Source organism: Nerophis lumbriciformis, linkage group LG29, assembly GCF_033978685.3.
Source record: "Nerophis lumbriciformis linkage group LG29, RoL_Nlum_v2.1, whole genome shotgun sequence".
NCBI lineage: Eukaryota > Metazoa > Chordata > Actinopteri > Syngnathiformes > Syngnathidae > Nerophis > Nerophis lumbriciformis.
This window is the reverse complement of record NC_084576.2, coordinates 21,239,783-21,259,113: the sequence shown is the minus strand read 5'-3', so window position 1 is coordinate 21,259,113 and position 19,331 is coordinate 21,239,783.

The following is a 19,331-nucleotide window of genomic DNA, read 5'->3' as shown; positions in this document are numbered from 1 at the left end:
TTCCCATTAAGCAGCAGGGGGAGATACTATACAAGTCTAAAAGTGCCAACATGATCATCTTTTGAATGTAAACAACAACAACAACAACAACTAGAGATGTACGATAATGGCTTTTTTTGCCGATATCCCGATATTGTCCAACTCTTAATTACCGATTCCGATATCAACCGATACCGATATATACAGTCGTGGAATTAACACATTATTATGCCTAATTTTGTTGTGATGCCCCGCTGGATGCATTAAACAATGTAACAAGATTTTCCAAAATAAATCAACTCAAGTTATGGAAAAAAAATGCCATATTTATTATTGAAGTCACAAAGTGCATTATTTTTTTTAACATGCCTCAAAACAGCAGCTTGGAATTTGGGACATGCTCTCCCTGAGAGAGCATGAGGAGGCGGGGTTGAGGTGGGGTGCTACAGGTAGCGGGGGGTGTATATTGTAGCGTCCCGGAATAGTTAGTGCTGCAAAGGGTTCTGGGTATTTGTTCTGTTGTGTTTATGTTGTGTTACGGTGCGGATGTTCTCCCGAAATGTGTTTGTCATTCTTGTTTGGTGTGGGTTCACAGTGTGGCGCATATTTGTAACATTGTTAAAGTTGTTTATACGGCCACCCTCGGTGCGGCTGTTGACCAAGTATGCTTTGCATTCACTTGTGTGTGTGAAAAGCCGTAGATATTATGTGGTTGGGCCGGCATGCAAAGGCAGCGCCTTTAGGGTTTATTGGCGCTCTGTACTTCTCCCTATGTCCGTGTACACAGCGGCGTTTTAAAAAGTCATACATTTTACTTTTTGAAACGATACCGATAATTTCTGATATTACATTTTAAAGCATTTATTGGCCGATAATATCGGCAGTCCGATATTATCGGACATCTCTAACAACAACAATTTAACGTGACTGCACACAAGCTTTGCTCCTGTAAGGCAGCGTCTTTCAACCTTTTTTGAGCCAAGGCGCATTTTTCTCATTGAAAAAATCCGGAGGCACATCGCCAGCAGAAATCATTAAAAAATTAAACTCAGTAGACAATAAAAAGCCGTTGGCTATGACTTTAAACCATAACCAACCATGCATCACTATAGCTCTTGTCTCAAAGTAGGTGTACTGTCACAACCTGTCACATCACGCCGTCACTTATTTGGAGTTTTTTTGGCGTTTTCCTGTGTGTAGTGTTTTAGTTCTTGTCTTGCGCTCCTATTTCAGTGGCTTTTCCTGTTGCAGTTTCATGTCTTCCTTTGAGCGCTATTCCCCGCACCTGCTTTGTTTTAGCAATCAAGAATATTTAAGTTGTTGCTATCTTTTTTTGTGTGGACATTGTCGACCGTCATGTCATGTACGGATGTACTTTGTGGACGCCGTCTCTGCTCCACACGCTGTAAGTTTTTGCTGTCGTCCAGCATTCTGTTTTTGTTTACTTTGTAGCCTGTTCAGTTTTAATTCCGTTCTACATAGCCTTCCCTAAGCTTTCATGCCTTTTCTTAGGGGCACTCACCTTTTCTTTATTTTTGGTTTAAGCATTAGATATCTTTTTACCTGCACCATGCCTCCCGCTGTCGCCTGCACATTGTGATCGCCACAAACCATCGTCGTCTCACAAGACGTGTTCCCGACATCTACAAAGCAACATGGTTACTCTGCCGAGCTCTGGACAGCACCGACACTAAACAATGGCACATTATTTGCAGATTATAATTACTGGTTTGCAAAAAATATTTTTAACCCAAATAGGTGAAACTGCATAATCTCCCACAGAGGTGGCGACTTGTCCAGGGGTGTACACCGCCTTGGATGGCACACCAGACTGTATCTCACGGCACACTAGTCCCTTACAGTGTAAGGCGGTGGGTATTTTTTTTTTTTTTTTTGTCATAAAGAAATACAATCATGTGTGCTTACGGACTGTATCCCTGCAGACTGTATTGGTCTATATTGATATATATAACAGAAAGAAACAACCCTTTTGTGCGAATGAGTGTAAATGGGGGAGGGAGGTTTTTTTGGGTTGGTGCACTAATTGTAAGTGTATCTTGTGTTTTTTATGTTGATTTAATAAAAAATATATATATTTATTTTTTAAATTTCTTGTTGGGGACCACTGGTGTAAGGGACTGTAGCTGTAAGTCACGGTTGTGGCCACTAGATAACAGCCTTTCAACAAAGTTATGACTAAAATCAGCTCATTAGTCAATAACAAAATATTATTAATGATAATAAAAACCAAACATCTAAATAGTTTAATAGTTTGTGTCACATATGTATGTACAGTAGATGGAAATATAGCCCTGTTTTAAGAGTGTCACAACAACATTGCTGTTTACGTTAAAAGAACTGCTTTACGGTAGACTAAAAAACGTGACTGCTGCTCTTGTGTGTTGTTGCCGCGCTGGGAGGAAGTGAATAAAAAAACAGTCTACAATAATCCTGCATAAAAAACCAAGAACTCGCCCTCGAACATTCTACAGTTTATAGCTCAGAAAAGGTCAGTTTTGTGGTGGTGTCGTACCTCACGTAAACGTTAGGCGTCGCTCGCCTCACACAAGGTGACTGGTTCGCCTGATTCTTTTGTTTTTAACTCTGTAACTGCTGATTGTTGACACTTACTTTTAACGCTTCCGGCAATAAAACGGTTTTTTTTTTTCGTGGACTCCAGACATGTGCACGTTGTGTCCAGGAGAGCTTTCCGGTGTCTTTAAATACACGCAGGGATATGGAGGTAGACGCCGCAAAGGATTGTGGGTAAGTCTGGTCACATTAGCTGTTCTGAGATCAGTTTGAACTGGCCACGTGCAGTTTGTCACGCTAGGCTACGACCGATTTTTTCCCCCAGACTGACATTGATCGATTTCCCGACATTTTTCCTTGAAGTTAAGTATAAAATCCCTAAAGCTTATTTTTGTGGGGAAACTTAGCTCACAAACTAAAGTAGGCTGACCATATTCTGAAATCCCAAAAAGAGGACACATATATGCGTGCCAAGGCGCGCAGCACGCCAAGGCCGGGACTAGGTGAAAATTTGCCAATGATACTCGGAACTTGCTTTATAAATAATATATTTATTTAAATAAAGCATTTTCTCTCCTCTGTTGACAGCAGTGTTGGCGCTAGGAATTTTCAAAATCAAGTCATAAAAATGGGGTCCCATGGTAAATTTTTGGGGTCCCACTTTTTTGTAAGCGTTTTGGGAAAAAAAAGATAAACGTATTCTCTGTTATATCTCACATTCTATATTGTGTTTTGGAAAAAGGTTGTCATAAACGTTACTTAATTCATTAAAAAAAATAATAAAAAAAGAAAACAAATTTGTATACCGTATTTTTCGGAGTATAAGTCGCACCTGCTGAAAATGCATAATAAAGAAGGAAAAAAACATATATAAGTCGCACTGGAGTATAAGTCGCATTTTTGGGGGAAATTTATTTGATAAAACCCAACACCAAGAATAGACATTTGAAAGGCAATTTAAAATAAATAAAGAATAGTGAACAACAGGCTGAATAAGTGTACGTTATATGAGGCATAAATAACCAACTGAGAACGTGCCTGGTATGTTAACGTAACATATTATGGTAAGAGTCATTCAAATAACTATAACATATAGAACATGCTATACGTTTACCAAACAATCTGTCACTCCTAATCGCTAAATCCCATGAAATCTTATACGTCTAGTCTCTTACGTGAAAGAGATAAATAATATTATTTGATATTTTACGGTAACGTGTTAATAATTTCACACATAAGTCGCTCCTGAAAAAAACTGCGACTTATAGTCCGAAAAATACGGTACATATGTAAATGTATTCAGTTATAAACATTCATTCACTTTCTTCTTTCCTTCATGGATCTAAACTTTACCGCTGCTGGTAGTTTTTTCTATGTTTTTATTTAATAAGATGTAGGTGTATTTATTTCAGTATAAAAGTGTAAAAAGTGTTTTGCTTGGGTCATGAAATGATGATAATGGTTTGCCGGGGCATACATACATTTTATATTTAACGCTTAAATCTCTGGAGTCTACATCAACTTCAGATCTACTCCTCATCTCAAAATGTTTTAGTTTTTTTATGTTGTTTTTTTGTTTGTTTGTTTTCCGCCCTTTTTTGTCAAACAAAACTATGTTTTTAATGGCAAACACACAAAATATGCAAAATCTTCCACCAAAAATATTTTTCAAAGTGGAATATTTGATGTGAAGTAATCGGAACCTTGGATAGGTCGATAATTCATAATAACATTGATTTTGATTCAATATTATGTTTTGAGCAATGACAGTTTGAAAGAAAAAAAAACCTGATTTGTTTTATTAGTCAACATTGCAACTTTTTCTAAATTACATTTCACCTTTAAGCTTTTTTATTTCACTTTTGTTATGTTTTTGTTTATTTTAATAGTATTTTTAGAATGTGCCGTGGGCCTTTAAAACATTAGCTATGGGCCGCAAATGGCCTCCGGGGCACACTTTTGACACCCCTGCTATGGATAATAAAAAATTTGAATCTGATAAATCTATCGATAAAAAGCAGAGCCTGGCGACGCATGCGCGTTTATCATAACGCACAGTCACCATCTCTGCTTCAGTAAACAATGACGGTGATGACGTCACTGTCAGCGATGCTAACTTGTCTCTCCACTCCCTCGCTCTCTCTGTCTCTGCCCCTCCCTCACGAATGCTGCTGCGGCACACCTTCACAATTTGTTTTGTTTTTAACCCCTTCTTAACCCTGAACGTATATTGAAAATACACGCAACCCTAACTCAAAATGCCGGACATTTGAGGCATTTAAGAAACTTCGCCCGGACAGCCCCGCAAAAGAGGACATGTCCGGGGAAAAGAGGACGTATGGTCAGTCTAAACTACAGGAGAGTGCCATGTACCGGAAAATACGGTGGCCTCAAGTGGTTAAAAAGCATAGAAACCATGTTTACTGTATCATTAGAGATGGGATTTAGGACTCTTTGAAAGGAGCCGTTCCTTTAAAAGAAACGTTAAAAAAACCTGGCTAGTTATTATTGATCATTTTTTAACCGTTTTTTAAATCAAAGAAATAATCCCTTGTATCAGTTATACAATTTACACACATATTACTCTATTGATGGGAATTATCCTGAAATATTGTCTTAGATTTAATTTTCCCCTGTCTTTTCTTTGCAAACATTCCATAAGGCGGTGTCATTTTCCCATGCTTTGGCAGTGACGTCACTAGTTTGAATTTCTTCTTCACCTAAAAAAACAAAAAAAAAAGTCCAGCATTTTAAAGGGGAACATTATCACCAGACCTATGTAAGCGTCAATATATACCTTGATGTTGCAGAAAAAAGACCATATATTTTTTTAACCGATTTCCGAACTCTAAATGGGTGAATTTTGGTGAATTAAACGCCTTTCTATTATTCGCTCTCGGAGCAATGACGTCACAACGTGATGTCACATCGGGAAGCAATCCGCCATTTTCTCAATCACATTACAAACACCGAGTCAAATCAGCTCTGTTATTTTCCATTTTTTCGACTGTTTTCCGTACCTTGAAGACATCATGCCTCGTCGGTGTGTTGTCGGAGGGTGTAACAACACGAACAGGGACGGATTCAAGTTGCACCAGTGGCCCAAAGATGCAAAAGTGGCAAGAAATTGGATGTTTGTTCCGCACACTTTACCGACGAAAGCTATGCTACGACAGAGATGGCAAGAATGTGTGGATATCCTGCGACACTCAAAGCAGATGCATTTCCAACGATAAAGTCAAAGAAATCTGCCGCCAGACCCCCAGGAAAAGAGAGCGGATGAGGGTATGTCTACAGAATATATTAATTGATGAAAACTGGGCTGTCTGCACTCTCAAAGTGCATGTTGTTGCCAAATGTATTTCATATGCTGTAAACCTAGTTCATAGTTGTTAGTTTCCTTTAATGCCAAACAAACACATACCAATCGTTGGTTAGAAGGCGATCGCCGAATTCGTCCTCGCTTTCTCCCGTGTCGCTGGCTGTCGTGTCGTTTTCGTCGGTTTCGCTTGCATACGGTTCAAACCGATATGGCTCAATAGCTTCAGTTTCTTCTTCAATTTCGTTTTCGCTACCTGCCTCCACACTACAACCATCCGTTTCAATACATGCGTAATCTGTTGAATCGCTTAAGCCGCTGAAATCCAAGTCTGAATCCGAGCTAATGTCGCTATAAACTTGCTGTTCTATCCGCCATGTTTGTTTGTAATGGCATCACTGTGTGACGTCACAGGAAAATGGACGGGTGTATATAACGATGGTTAAAATCAGGCACTTTGAAGCTTTTTTTAGGGATATTGCGTGATGGGTAAAATTTTGAAAAAAACTTCGAAAAATAAAATAAGCCACTGGGAACTGATTTTTAATGGTTTTAACCCTTCTGAAATTGTGATAATGTTCCCCTTTAACAATATAGAAATCAATACACAAATAATAGGTAGGAATAACATGAATTATTGTGTATAAAAAGTGTAAGTAAAACATGTGAGTACAAAGTTGTACTACCATACCTGGTGTGTGTGTACGATTGGACTACTACCATTTAGAACAATGAAACCGAAAAGTGAATCCAATTAAAAATAGATGTATAAATAAACAAAAAAAACAACAAAAAATTGATAAATATTTCTAAATTTTTATATGTTAAAACATGGTGTTTTTTTTTTTAAATAAATAAAACGTTAATCCAAATGTTGCCAAGTTTTCTTTAACCCTCACTCATTTTCTAGTCCAGTTGCTAGTTTGCATGTGCATAAACAACAACAGGGAATCGGATCTCATCGTTCACTAAGGCTATGTCTACACTAAGCCAGATAACCCCTTAAACAAATAATTATTTAGCCTAAGCCCCGTGTCAGCCACACTAACCCATCGTTCAAGGTTCCCCTCCTCGGACACATTTTTACACGGGTAAGTGCGCCATCTATTTCTTGAATAGCTTTGTATGGACTCTTTGATCGTTTACAAACGGAGTTCGGAGAGGAAGGGACGCCACACAGGAAGCGACGTCAGAAAGAACGCCCCACAGCCAGCTTCATAACAAGCCGTTTTGTAACTCGGAGGTAACCACTGGAAATATGGAGGCGAGACATGCCCGTGTTTCTCCCTCTTCTACATGAACAGACGCTTGTGGAAATCACACATGAATACCTTAAGAGAAAGCGAGTGCAGCTATTTGGGATACAACACTTCTCAGACGGCAAGAGAACTTTCCAATGTCCAAGTCAGCTGTGATTCTATTTACCGAAAAACTTTGTCCATTTGTCAAAGGAGAGACAACGAGAATGCGGTCTCCCGTGGATGTGATTAAAAAAAGGTAGCGTGTGCTTTGTATTACCTGGCTGTTGAGGGAAGACTACGGAAAACATCGAATACTTTTGGACTGGCAAAGCAGACTGTATCAGTTATTGTCCGCCATGTACAGTATGTCGCGGACTCAACGTCTAGGTCCAGAGTATATAAAGTCACCAAAAGCGAATGGACAATGAAGGTGAAGGCAAAAGAGTGAGGAGTGTCCTGACCAGATATCTAGATCCCTAGTTTGATTGATGTAAAATGTCCTTTATCACAGTGTTTACGTGTCTAATAAAGATTGTATTAATTTATGATGACTCAGATATGGTTCACTACAATAGGGCCCCACAGCACACTGGATTCCAGTTAATTGAAAGACCACAACACTGGATATTGTTCAGATAAGTTAAATTTAAGCATGCACAGTTTTTGCTTGGTGGTGAGAAAGAATTTGCCATCAATCCCACGTGGGTGCTTGGCATTGTCCGTGGGTGCCCGGGCCCCAAAGCACCCACGGGATCGGCGCCTATGGGGCCTCAAGTGGTTAAAAAGCATAGAAACCATGTTTACTGTATTATTAGAGATGGGTTTTATGATTCTTTAAAAAGGCGCAGTTCCTTTAAAAAAAAACTGGCTATTTATTATAGTCAATTTTTAACCGTTTTTTAAATAAATGAAATAATCACTTGTATAGGTTATACAATTTACACACATATTAATTTTTTCTTGCCTTTTCTTTGCAAACATTCCATAAGGCGGTGCCATTTTCCCATGCTTTGGCAGTGACGTCACTAGTTTGAATTTCTTCTTCACCTAAAAAAAATGTCCAGCATTTTAACAATATAGAAATCAATACACAAATAAGTAGGAATAACACGCATTATTGGGTATAAAAAGTGTAAATAAAACATGCGAGTACAAAGTACCATAATCGGTGTGTGTGTGTGTGTACGATTGAACTACCACCATTTAGAACAATGAAACCCAAAAGTGAATACAAATAAAAATAGATGAATAAATAAACAATCTAAATTTTAAAAAAATATTTCAAAATTTGTATATGTAAAAACATGTTTTTTTGTTTTTTTTAAATAAATAAAACATTAATCCAAATGTTGCCAAGTTTTCTTAAACTCTGATTCATTTTGTAGTCCAGTTGCCAGTTTGCATGTCCATAAAAAAACAACATGGAATTAGATCTCATCGTTTTTGATTCATCGACTTGATTCATTCGCGAACGTCACATCTCTTTTCTCTACAAACCGGCTTAAAACTATTGTTGCGCGCGAACTTAGAACTTAGAAAATCTTTATTGTCCCCGAGGAGCAATTTGGTTTGCAGCAGTAGTCATTAAAAAACAAGGTTCAACAGTAAAACGAGGTACAACAGTAAAAACAAGGTACAACAGTAAAACAAAGTACACCAGTCTTCCTCTCAGGGAAATAAAACACACTGGTCACTCCCAAGTTCTTTTGATGACATATGTGTTAAGTAAAAAGGACCACCGAGACAGAATAGTACTTGGCCAAGTTTTACTAAAGCTTTAGGAGACCAGCCCTTTACAACACGACAATAGCATCAGCAAGGTCTAAATTCAAACAAAAAGAGTCAGCTTATGTAGAGCGAAAACAGCCCCTCCCGCCCAGAAAGAAATGCAGCTGCTACTTCAAAACAGATAAGGAACTGGCCAAAACAGGAGCCCTTAAGACAAAAACAAAGAGTTTACAAGCGGACATGAGATAAAAGCAAGGAGGTCACGAGGAGACGCACTACATAGAAAAATACTAGCTGCGTTAAACATGACTATGGATTAAGAAAGAACACTTAAAAATATCTCATTCTCCCACTATATTGCGACAAAACGTTCCTTTAATGTACTATCTTTGTTATTATTATTTCTTTTTGGGTATTCTGTCTTCACACAGCGGACTTATCTATCCTGGAAGCCGCTTAAATTGGACTTTTGAAAACAAGAGAATTACAGCGACGGGGAGGAAGAACAACACACCAGGGTTTGACTGACAGGTTATTTCTGGGACAAGCTGCTGCACAAACAAGTCATCAAAAAGACGTTAAATAAAAAAATAAAAAAATGTTCCGCCTAGTTTCTCCCTAATGCTTGTAAAAAAAAAAAAAAAATGTCTGCTGGTGTTTCGAATTTGATTCCCTCCATGTTTCCCTCCTTCAGGGCGGAGACAAGATGGAGACGGAGCCCCCAAGCGTGGCCTTCAAGCTTGAGGTCAGCGCTCCTATTCGGCCCCCGCGCGCGGGGAGAATTGGTTTTGGCTCCGCCGAGGACGAGCGCGCCGACCGAGGGGGCTTGGACGGTCGGCGGCAGCCAATCGGGAGGGCCATCGATCAGTTCCCCTTAATCTCACAGCTGGTGAGCACGTCCTCCGTCGCTGCAATCTCAAACTCTTGACAGCAAATTGGATGGCTTCCAAAAGGCGTGAATCTCCGTAGAAATGGAGCTCGCCACATCAGCTCCTGCAGAACACGACTGAACGTCTCAGAATGTGCAGAAAAAACGTGCAAATAGTGCAAAAATAACGCCGTTTATTAATACAACGTGCAATCCCGCGTCACAACACACCTCGTAAATTGCAGTAACGGCCCACAACATGAAAGAGAGGCGTGTTTAGCTTTGTGCATTTATTCACTAATCAAATACGAGCGGACGCCAAAGTATAAGAGCGGAGGTCCGCCACCACAAGCCCAGAGTAAGTGCTAAAAAAGACAGTTTTTCCCAAATAGTGAGGCAGGCTTTTTTGTTTGGTTTTCCCTCTCTTTCTGCTACGTAGCCAAAATTGCGTCCTCACTGGCACTGACGCTGTACCGCATTTTGTCATACTTGTCAGCACTCATGCACGCCAAAGACCAAGTGCAAGTACTAAAACGCACACAATAAAGTTCCACGAGCTGGTAGTGTAATCACTTGTTGCGAGTGGATGTACTGTTAACGGGCCTGACCGTAGTTCATTATTAAAACATTTTTTTTTAATAAAATAAATTATTAAGCATATTAGATGATTTATGTTATATTAAATTTGATTATTCATTCTGTTGTATTCATTTATATCATATGACACTTTGACGTGCGTCCCCCTATGAGAGACGTCGCCTGCGATTTTCGTGTCGATACGTGAAAACAGCAGGAGGGGCTAATCTTTTCTCATTTTAAAGGTGGCGCTAGAGTGCCAATTTTGAAATGTCATTTTCGGGACCCCAAAATAATAACATTTTGCGGCTTACCTGGCGCACCTGCAAAATATTGAGACTTTTCGTGCACGTTAAGGGTTTCAAAAAGGCGTCCAAACTTGTATGAAAAATTAAAACTGAAACAAAAACAACACATTTGAATGAAAACAAAACACAAAAACTATAAGAAAACAAAAAAAACCCGATTAAAACATAAAATCAAAAACAATATTTTTATACAAACAAATAAAAAAAACAAAAAATACTACAAAAATACAGTTAAAATAAAATAAAAATTAATAAAGAAGTACAAAATTGAATTCAAATATCAAAAATAAAAATTAAAAAATATATATTTATATATAATAAAAACTAAAATAGAATCTAAAAAATAATAAAATATAAAAAGATAAAAATATATTGAGATAATGTAATTAACAAAAAAAATCTATAAAAATCTAAATAAAAACAATTCAATAAAATAAAAAAACAATTAAAAACTAAGTACAAAAAAATAAAAACACATAAAAAAACTAAAGAATAATACAAAATAGAAAACAAATGTAAGTAAGAAAAGAGTTCAAAATTGTAATAAAACACAAATTTAAAATAAATCAAAAATTAAATACAATAAAATAAAAAATAAAGATGAAATAAGATCTAAAAAATTACAAATAAATAAAAACTAAAAAATTAGATAAAAAATTTAATCAACAATAAAGTAACATATTTTAATTAAAAGGGCAGCACGGTGGAATAGGGGTTAGTGCGTCTGCCTCACAATACGAAGGTCTTGAGTAGTCGTGAGTTCAATCCCGGCCTCGGGATCTGTCTGTGTGGAGTTTGCATGTTCTCCCCGTGACTGTGTGGGTTCCCTCCGGAAAAATCAAAAACTATATGTTTTATAAAAACAACAACAACAACAAAATAGTACAACATTTCATTCAAATATCAAATATTTTAAACAAATAAAATAACAATTTTATAAAAAATAAAATAGAATCCAAACCCGACAAAATAAAAAAACATTAAAAAATAAAAATTAAATAGAAATGTAATTAACAAAAAATAACACATTTCAATTAAAAACTAAATAAAAACAATTCAATAAAATAAAATAAACTATTAAAAACTAAGAACAAAATCATAAAATAAAAAAATAAAAACATTAAAAAAACTAGAAATAAAATTAAAACAATGTATGTAAGAAAAGAGTATACAATTGTAATAAAACAACACACATTTAAAATAAATCAATAAATAAATACAATGAAATAAAAAAAGATGAAATAAGATCTAAAAAATAATAAATATTAAAGTATAAAAAATAAAAATGAGAAAAAAATGTAATAAACAAAAAAGTAACACATTTAAATTAAAAACAAAATAAAAACAATTTAATAAAATTAAAAAAACATTAAAAACCAAGAACAAAAAAGGATTTAAAAATAATAAAATAAAAACGTAAAAAACTAAAGAATAATACAAAAATAGAAATAAAATAAACCATGTAAGTAACAAGAGTACAACATTTAAATAAAATAACAAAAATGGAAAATAAATTCTTGGGACCCCAAAATAAAAATGTTCGCCTTACCTGGCGCACCTGCAAAATATGGAGACTTTTCGTGCATGTTAAGGGCCTCAAAAAGGCGTCCAAACATACAGAAAAAAACCGCAGCAATTTCAATAGGGCCCTTGATTGCTCTGCTGCTCGGTTCCTAATCAACATTAGGCTAGCACATTTTGGAAGAGTGGAGCCTGACATTACGTCTGAGCGTGTTCCACCAAGCATTCTTGCTTTGTTGGTGTTGAACATTGCAACATTACTTCGAGGAAGTTTGCCTGAGTGCTGCTGATTGTTTACGTGTTTAGTCTGCAACCGGACGTAACGCCACGCGCAACAAAGGTATCGAACTATGACACCGTTCAATTTTACGTGACTTGATACCTGGTAGTACCGATGGAATTCAATTGGTGCCTATAAAAGTACTGACTCTGGTACAGCATCCCTACTAATGATAAACCCTGGTAAAATTCTAGACGGTCGTACCGTGTTTGATGACCTGCTCATTTTTTTGAGAAGCAGCTGGCGTTCGAGCTGATCGTTAGCTCGCAGCCATGAACACTTTTTTTTATTGGCTCATACAAATTAGAAAGGTAAAATGAATTGATACTATTAGGCATTACACTCCTTTGCTTTGTCAGTTAAAATGCAAAGCTAGCCAACGAGTTTAGCATGAATGACATACATTGAATATTTTTAATGTAGAAAATGTATGAAAGTGACCGTGGAAAAAAAAAGAGAGCATGAAGATGACAGTGATTGATAGTGTGCAGCTTTCCACACACACACATTGTATATTTGTCCCCCACAGAGGACAGGAGGGCGTCGCCAGATGTCCAGAAAGCTTTTCTATTCCCACCAGCTGCTAATTAGCGCCGACCTCACCTCGGCTCACCTTTAATGTCGGCCACAGACAGCTCTTAGCGCAATTAGCCCCCGGGCGGCCATGTTGGAGCTGATGCCCGTCGAAATAACGACAAGCGCCGTCCGTGCGGCCTCGATGCATTTGTCAGCGCCGGCGCAACTATTTAATTAGGCGCGCTAATAATTGAGCTAATTAGCTCCCGCGTGGGCCGCCGACGGAGAAGAACCGCTTGCGCCTCATCAGCGGATTCATTAGTCTGACGGCCCACATGCGATCAGACGAGAGGCGGGATAACGAGACAATGGAGGGTCGGTGGTGCTGCTTAATTAGTGTGACCTCATCCGGGGGCCGCGTTGTTTACGAGGCGGCGTCTAATGAGCACCGCTGAGAGACGATCGGGCTCGTACGAGAATCTTTGTAATGTTCCAATAATCCAGAAGTACGTGCTGAACGTTACCCATCACATGACCTCAGCAGATGAAGATAACCAACCTGGATACATATGTCGAGTACACTTTTTTTATATCAAAAATCCAAAATATTCATAAAAAAAAAAAAAAAAAGAGTGTACTTTTATTTTGAAAGTCATTTTATTGTGAAAAATATGTTTGAATTACGCCATCTTCACACTTACTTGCTGTGCGTCATACGTCAGCTGCTGCTTTTTCAGTTTCATTCTGAAAAATATTTAATGCGCTGGATATTGGGACTTTTATTTTGAAAGCGACTTGTCCAGGGTGTACCCCGCCTTCTGCTCGAATGCAGCTGAGATAGTCTCCAGCACCCCCCGCAATCTCAAAAGGGACAAGCGGTAGAAAATAGATGGATGGATGGATGGAAGTCATTTTATTGTGAAAAATATGTTTGAATTACGCCATTTCCACACTTACTTGCTGTGCGTCATACGTCAACTGCTGCTTTTTCAGCTTCATTCTGAAAAAAGATTTTATGTGCTGGATATTTGGACTTTTATTATGAAAGACATCTTACTGTAAAAAATATGTTTTATTATGACATTTTTGCACTTAATTGCTGCGTGTCATACATCAGCTGCTGCTTTTTGAGCTTTATTCTAAAAAGGTTTAATGTGCTGGCTATTTGGACTTTTATTTTGAAAGTAATTTTATTCTAAAAAAAAAGTATGCGTAATTACGCCATATCAGCACGTCCTGCGTCAGCTGCTGCTTTTTCAGCTTCATTCTGAAAATGATTTAAAGTGCTGGATATTGGGACTTTTATTGTGAAAGTCATTTTATTGTGAAAAATATGTTTGAATTACGCCATCTTCACACTTACTTGCTGTGTGTCATACGTCAGCTGCTGCTTTTGCAGTTTCATTCTGAAAAATATTTAATGTGATGGATATTTGGACTTTTATCCTGAAAGTCACTTTATTGTGAAAAATATGTTTGAATTATGCCATTTCCACACTTACTTGCTGTGCGTCATACGTCAACTGCTGCTATTTCAGCTTCATTTTGAAAAAAGATTTATTGTGCTGGATATTTGGACTTTTATTCTGAAAGTCATCTTACTGTAAAATATGTTTTATTACGACATTTTTGCACTTAATTGCTGCGTGTCATACATCAGCTGCTGCTTTTTGAGCTTCATTCTAAAAAGGTTTAATGTGCTGGATATTTGGACTTTTATTTTGAAAGTCATTTTATTCTAAAAAAGTATGCTTAATTTCGCCATATCAGCACATCCTGCGTCAGCTGCTGCTTTTTCAGCTTCATTCTGAAAAAAGATTTTATGTGCTGGATATTTGGACTTTTATTATGAAAGACATCTTACTGTAAAAAATATGTTTTATTATGACATTTTTGCACTTAATTGCTGCGTGTCATACATCAGCTGCTGCTTTTTGAGCTTTATTCTAAAAAGGTTTAATGTGCTGGCTATTTGGACTTTTATTTTGAAAGTAATTTTATTCTAAAAAAAAAAGTATGCGTAATTACGCCATATCAGCACGTCCTGCGTCAGCTGCTGCTTTTTCAGCTTCATTCTGAAAATGATTTAAAGTGCTGGATATTGGGACTTTTATTGTGAAAGTCATTTTATTGTGAAAAATATGTTTGAATTACGCCATCTTCACACTTACTTGCTGTGTGTCATACGTCAGCTGCTGCTTTTGCAGTTTCATTCTGAAAAATATTTAATGTGATGGATATTTGGACTTTTATCCTGAAAGTCACTTTATTGTGAAAAATATGTTTGAATTATGCCATTTCCACACTTACTTGCTGTGCGTCATACGTCAACTGCTGCTATTTCAGCTTCATTTTGAAAAAAGATTTATTGTGCTGGATATTTGGACTTTTATTCTGAAAGTCATCTTACTGTAAAATATGTTTTATTACGACATTTTTGCACTTAATTGCTGCGTGTCATACATCAGCTGCTGCTTTTTGAGCTTCATTCTAAAAAGGTTTAATGTGCTGGATATTTGGACTTTTATTTTGAAAGTCATTTTATTCTAAAAAAGTATGCTTAATTACGCCATATCAGCACATCCTGCGTCAGCTGCTGCTTTTTCAGCTTCATTCTGAAAATGATTTAAAGTGCTGGATATTGGGACTTTTGTTGTGAAAGTCATTTTATTGTGAAAAATATGTTTGAATTACGCCATCTTCACACTTACTTGCTGTGTGTCATACGTCAGCTGCTGCTTTTTCAGTTTCATTCTGAAAAAATATTTAATGTGCTGGATATTTGGACTTTTATTCTAAAAGTCATCTTAATGTAAAAAATATGTTTTATTAAGACATTTTCGCTCTTAATTGCTGCGTGTCATACATCAGCTGCTGTTTTTTGAGCTTCATTCTAAAAAGGTTTAATGTGCTGGATATTTGGACTTTTAGTTTGGAAGTCATTTTATTCTAAAAAAAAGTATGCTTAATTACGCCATATCAGCACGTCATACGTTAGCTGCTGCTTTTTCAGCTTCATTCTGAAAATGATTTAATGTGCTGGATATTGGGACTTTTATTGTGAAAGTCATTTTATTGTGAAAAATATGTTTGAATTACGCCATCTCCACACTTACTTGCTGTGCGTCATACGTCAACTGCTGCTATTTCTGCTTCATTCTGAAAAAATATTTAATGTTCTGGATATTTTTACTTTTATTCTGAAAGTCACTTGATTGTGAAAAATATGTTTGAATTACGCCATCTGCACACTTACTTGCTGTGCGTCAACTGCTGCTTTTTCAGCTTCATTCTGACAAAAATTTGTGCTGGATATTTGGACTTTTATTCTGAAAGTCATTTTATTCTAAAAAGTATGCTTAATTACGCCATATTAGCATTTGTTCCGCGTCATATGTCAGCTTCATTCTAAAAAATATGTAATGTGCTGGATATTTGGACTTTTATTTTGAAAGTCATCTTATTGCGAAAGAGACTTTTATTACTGCTGGTTTTTCAGCTCCATTCTGAAAAAAGATTTAATGTGCTGGATATTTGGACTTTTATTCTGAAGGTAATTTCATTGTGAAGAAAACACTTTTTTAGGCGATCCCCACACTTACTTGCTGCGCGTCACACGTCAGATGCTGCTTTATCAGCGTCATTCTGTAAGAAATGACGTGCTGAATACTTGGGCTTTTAATGTGAAAGTCATTTTGTTGTGAAAAATATGTTGTATTACACCACCTATGCACTTAATTGCATCGTGTCATACGTCAGCCGCTGCTTTTTCAGTTTGATTCTAAAGAATATTTAATGTGCTGGATATTTTGACATTTATTCTGAAAAAAAATCATTTTATTGTGAAATATGCGTTTTATTATGTCATTTCCGCACTTAATTGCATCGCATCATGCCTCAGCTGCTGCTTTTTCAACTTGATTCTAAAAGAATATTTAATGTGCTTGATATTAGCACTTTTATTCTGAAAGTCATTTTATTGTGAAAAATACATTGTTTTAGGCAATCTGCGCACTAACTTGCTGCTTTTCCATCTGATGAAGATAATGAACATAGAGTATATATTATACAATACATAAGTTAAATATAGTTTTTCTATAATCATTTTATATGAAGTGGTGGTTATGCATTATTACCACACCCAGCAGATGGCACTGTGGTGAAAAAACATGATACAATAGGCTTATTTCTACAGGGTAATTATTCTGTTCTGTAGATCAGGGGTCGGGTTGAGAGTCTACAATCTTGTCCCCCAGGTCTGCTCCATGGTGGTGTACTTTTTTAAAGGTACAGGAGCCATTTGTGTACTTCAAGGACACATGACTAGTCTGTGGGCGTGAGAATATTTGCTGGCTGCTACTGTAGGAGATCAAATACACACTCTCAATCAAATATAGTTATTTTATAGCCTTTTTTTTTTTTACATGTTTTTACCTTCACTCTCTGTTACTATAAACCTAGCATTAAACAAATAAATAAAACAAATAAAACCACATAAAAATATTTAAAAATAAATAATTAAAAATGTAATTAACAAAAAAGTAAAACATTTCAATAAAAAACAAACAAAAAAATCTAATAAACTAAAAAAAATACAAATATAAAAAATAATGAAAACAAACAAAAATATACTACAAAAATAACTTGAATACAAAATAAAATGAAAACATAAAACTCAAATGAAATAAAAAAAATAAAAAACATAAAAAACATAAAAATATGGAATAATTAAAACTGAAATAAAAACATCACATTTGAATAAAAATAAAAACGATTTAAAAAATAAAATAAATAAAAACACAATTAAAACTAAAAACAAAAAAAATATTTTTATAAAAACAAATAAAAAAAACAAAAATAATACAAAAATACAGTTAAAATTAAAAAAATATTAAATAAAAAAGTGCACAATTTAATTCAAATAAACATTGATTTATAAAGTGTATTAAAAAAAAACCCACTGCGCTGCCATACGAAGGTCTTGAGTCGTCCTGAGTTCAATCCCGGGCCCGGGATCTTTCTGTGTGGAGTTTGCATGTTCTCTTCGTGACTGCGTGGGTTCCCTCCGGGTACTCCGGCTTCCTCCCACCTCCAAAGACATGCACCTGGGGATAGGTTGATTGGCAACACTAAATTGGCCCTAGTGTGTGAATGTGAGTGTGAATGTTGTCTGTCTATCTGTGTTGGCTCCAGCACCCCCCGCGACCCCAAAAGGGACAAGCGGTAAAAAATGGATGGATGGATAAAAAATACAAAATTAAATAGAATCTAGAAATTTAAAAAAATGAAAAAATAAAAATGTGTTTAAAATGTAATTAACAAAAAAGTAACACATTTAAATTAAAAGCAAAATAAAAACAATTTAATACAATTTTAAAAAAGTATTAAAAACTAAGAACTAAAAGGATTTAAAAAATAATACGATTTGGAAAATAAAAAGAAACAAATAAATAAAACGTGAAAGGAGACGTGAAAAGAAAACATGTCGACGTGTTTGTCTTTGTTCCTTTGAACAAGCCAAAAGAAAAATACAAGCTTCTGATACGCTAAGAGTAAAATGTTTTGATAAAATAAAAAATAAATAAATAAATAAATAACCACAATGAAATAAAAAATTAAGATAAAATAAGATCTTAAAATAAGAAAAATAAAAAATAAGATAAAAAATGTAAACAACAAAAAAGTAACACATTTCAATTGAAACAAAAATAAAAACAATTTAATAAAATATAAACACATTAAAAAACAAAAACAAAAAAGGATTTAAAAATAATAAAATAAAAACATAAACAAAAGAATACAAAAATAGAAATAAAAGTAAAAAAATGTAAGTAAATTAACAAAAAATTAAAATAAATCAATTAATAAAGACAATTAAATACAAAAATAAAAATAAAATAGCATCTAAAAATAATAAATAAAAAACTAACTAAAAAATATTTTGAAAAATTTACAAATAAAATAAAAAAATATTTCAACAAAAGAGTACAATATTTAAATAGTTAGAAAAGAAACAAAGTGTAAAAGTTCCATACTGTTGATATCTTTGTAAGGGGGCAGGGGGACGGGCAAAATACTTATTTTCCCAAATGTGCACGTGTACGTGCACATAGATGTGGTTGTGCACAAAGAGCATCTGGAAAGGCGGCGTCGACTGGAGGGCGCCCTGGAGATAATTGGTGTCCTTGGAGTTGAATAAGCTCATTGTAAAACACCTCAGGCCGCGTGTGTGACTGCATATTGAATAATTGATTGGGAGGGGCTGGGGCTGGGGTTGGGGGGGGGTTACTATCAGAGCTGAGTGTAATGACTTCATATAATTAGCAGAGAGGGAGAGCGAGCGAGAGAGAGAGAGAGAGGGGGGGGGTGGAGGAAGGATGCAGCACAAAGCAGCCTGCACACATGCATGAATGCTTGTGCTCTGACATCAGCTCAGATAAGACAACATTTGAGGGGGGGGGGC